Source organism: Abramis brama, assembly GCF_963993115.1.
Source record: "Abramis brama genome assembly, chromosome: 12".
In the NCBI taxonomy this organism is placed as follows: domain Eukaryota; kingdom Metazoa; phylum Chordata; class Actinopteri; order Cypriniformes; family Leuciscidae; genus Abramis; species Abramis brama.
This window is the reverse complement of record NC_139974.1, coordinates 10,017,753-10,021,660: the sequence shown is the minus strand read 5'-3', so window position 1 is coordinate 10,021,660 and position 3,908 is coordinate 10,017,753.

Genomic DNA, 3,908 nt, shown 5'->3' with positions numbered 1-3,908 from the left:
CCGGAACTAGTGCTCCTCGCGACAGCCCCTCCCTGGCCCATCCCTCTGAGAGAGGACCTGCTCTCTCAGAGACGGGGCACCCTATGGCACCCGCGTCCAGACCTCTGGAAACTCCATGTCTGGTCCCTGGACGGGACGCGGAGGTTCTAAGTGACCTACCCCCTGCGGTAGTTGACACCATCACTTCCGCTAGAGCCCCCTCTACGAGGCGCCTCTATGCATTGAAGTGGAACCTGTTCGTTGACTGGTGCTCCTCTAATGAGGAGAACCCCCGATCTTGCTCGATCAGAGCCGTGCTTTCCTTCCTGCAAGAAGGGCTGGAGCGAAGGCTGTCTCCCTCCACCCTTAAAGTGTATGTTGCCGCTATTGCCGCACATCACGATGCTGTTGATGGTAAGTCTTTGGGAAGGCATGACCTGATCGTCAGGTTCCTGAGGGGAGCGAGGAGACTGAATCCTCCTCGCCCACTCTCTATACCCTCTTGGGACTTGTCTCTGGTCCTTTCGGCACTTCAGAGACCACCCCTTGAGCCTCTGCAATCAGCTGAGTTAAAAATTCTGTCCTGTAAGACAGTACTCCTGGTTGCATTGGCCTCTATCAAGAGGGTAGGGGACCTGCATGCATTTTCGGTCGACGAATCGTGCCTAGAATTCGGCCCGGATAACTCTCACGTCATCCTGAGACCCCGGCCCGGATACGTGCCCAAGGTTCCTACCACTCCCTTCCGGGACCAGGTAGTGAACCTGCAAGCGCTGCCTTCGGAGGAGGCAGACCCAGCCCTGGCTTTTCTCTGTCCCGTTCGCGCTCTGCGTCTGTACGTGGACAGAACGCAAAGCCTCAGGACCTCAGATCAGCTCTTCGTCTGTTACGGAGGCCAGCAGAAAGGGAAGGCTGTCTCCAAGCAGAGGATGGCCCACTGGATAGTGGATGCCATCGCCTTGGCTTACGAAGCCCAAGGCGTGCCCTGCCCGCCTGGGTTGAAAGCCCACTCCACTAGGAGTGTCGCTTCTTCCTGGGCGCTGGCTCACGGCGCCTCGCTGACAGACATCTGTAGAGCTGCGGGCTGGGCGACACCTAACACGTTCGCTAGGTTTTATAGCTTACGTGTTGAGCCGGTTTCTTCCTGTGTGCTCGCTTCTACTAGCCGGTAACACCGAAGTTCCCGCTCTAGTGTCGGCTTGCTGCGCCACTCCCTTCCTAGGAACGGATACGTGCGCTTTTTACTCCAGTCGAGTTCCCCATTGGCGAACCCTGTGAGTTCCTCCGCACCCCTTCGGCAGTCGGACGTTGCGGAGCGTCCGACGCCAGGCCTAGTGCTCGTATGCTTGTGTAACTTGTGCTAGGCTGGGTTCCATATGTGGTGATCCCTGCGGCGATCCCATATGTGTATTCTTCCACGACCAGTTCCCTGCGGTGAGCCCGTGTCTTCCCTTGGCAGAGTCTGCTCTGCCGTCACTGTCCGGTGTGTCTCCCCCTTCGGGTGGAGCCACCCCAGTGACATTCCATATGTCGCACTGCCCCTTCGGCCAGTCCATATGTGTATTCTCCACATGTTACCTCCCTTCGGGCAGGATGTGGCTCCGCAGCGTTCTTTCCCCTGGAGAGGTACGCTTTCCCAGTGTTATCCAAGAGTTCCGCTGTGTGGGGTATAATGGAACAGCAGTTGAACTCCCTCTACGCAGATCTTCCGCCCCAGCAGTTGGGGGTCTGAGAGTCTTGCGTAGGGCGCTGGATGTGGCAGCAACCGTGGCGTTTTCCATGGGATCCCAATTACGTCGTCACGTCGACGTTACGTCGAACGTGAGCGACTGAAAGGGAACGTCTCGGTTACTGATGTAACCCTCGTTCCCTGAAGGAGGGAACGGGAGACGTAACGTCCCGTCGCCACCGTTGCTGACCATCGCTGCATGGCCGTCACAAATCTCGGCTCCTCAGCGAAAAACAATGTGTGCGTGCGCCCGCTTCCTGTTTATACCCGCGCAGCGGGGCGGGGCGCGTGACGCGATTCACGCACGCCAACGTTCATTGGCTCGTTCTGTAGACACTCGAAGTTGATAGGGCTCCCTGAAGTGATCCCAATTACGTCGTCACGTCGACGTTACGTCTCCCGTTCCCTCCTTCAGGGAACGAGGGTTACATCAGTAACCGAGACGTTTTCCCTACATAATGTATTACAAAAATGAGTTTCAAAAACACACTTATTGTGTTCAAGCAAGTCTTTTTCATGCTACATCGGCAGTTTGTTTAATAATTCACAGAGTTTGTAGGACACTTGTAAAGTGTGTGTATTTCATGTTATGTCCATAACGCTGATAAAATGTATTTTTCAAGAATCAGAGGACAGAGGTTACATTAAAAGTTATGTAAATTAATTCACTGATACTAATTTTATCTATGTTTAAGGCATTGTATTTACCAATATAAGTCCAACTGTCACATCCATAATGCTGAAACTGTTGTATAATAGTATGTGCATGTCTGTCTGTGTGTGTGAGTATGTGTGTGTGTTTGTGTATGTGTGTGTCTGTGTCTGTGTGTGTGTGTCTGTGCGTGTATGTGTGCGTGCGTGTTTGTGTGTGTGTGTCTGTGCATGTGGATTTGTATGTGTGTGTATGGGTGTGTGTCTGTGTGTGTGGATGTCAGTGTGTGTGCATGCTTGCGTTTGTTTGTATTCCTGCATGTGTGTGTGTGACAGTATCATCCTAAACCAGCAACCCTTCGCTCAACACCACCATCTACAGGCCGATGAGTGTACAGTCACTAAATGTGCACATAAATGAATTTATTTTATACCCCCCCATGGATGAAATTCTACGAAACTTAGCATACCCCCAGAGGATGTCAAGTTAATCATACACATGAAATATGGTGCAGTTCTGAACATCTCAACTGAAGATAGGGGCGATTAAAGCAGAATAATATTGCATTTTCATTTTTTATGGGAGGGGCGCAAATCACAAATGAGTAAGTATGGGCTAGGTTGATGTGGGCCCTTAAGAGCAACATACCATAAAAATTTCTTCATCCTCGGTGCCATGGTTCAGGTAGTTATTTAGGAAAAACTGCATTTTTTGGGTTTGGGGGGCCCAGCGCGGGGGGGGGGGGGAGTGGCCCCCGGGGACCAAACGAAATTTTTCCTTAAAAGTCTAGTGGGGCTACATGCCCACCAAATTTCATGTTCCCCGGTGTTTCGGTGTCCCTGGTATCATTGACGAAAAATTCAGTAGATGACGGAAAAAAAAAAAAAAAACTTTGACAATCCCTATATGACCGCTTTCGCTAGCTATGCTAGCGGCGGTCATAATAATGTGATGAAGTCAGCACTGGTACTTATATCAATCATGCTTGTAATACAACTTGCAGTTGCTTTTCATTCATTTCTAATTTCAACTTTGAGCACCAACAGTGATGGCTAAAAATATGCAATGAAAAGCGTATTTGTCTTGCTGTCCGCAATGAAGGGATTCAAGGAAGAAGCTTCAACTCCAGCTTAGATATCCCCCCAGTGGGACTACTAATGCTTGGATGATGAGTATGGTAACAAGATAAAATTATGTTGGTGGAGGTGGAGGGATGCCAAAACAGCTGATGCCAGAGCAAGGTGAGTGGCTGGTTATATGCTCTGGCAGTTCATTGAAAGATTAGATGGGTTCACTCTGATGGGTTCAAATTACGTTGTGAACTTCACTTAAAAATGTTTTTGCTGTAGTTGAAGGCATTTTCAGATAAATGTGTCTAAATATCTATTATATCTATTATATATTTATATATATAAAAAAAAAGTACTTTCATTTTTCTATTTGATGCCTTTATGACCCTTTTGGATCTTCATTCAATTGTTAATTAATTGTGATAAAATATGAATTCTGCTATTTGAAAAGTGTGAAAGACATTCGCCACTTGCTTGA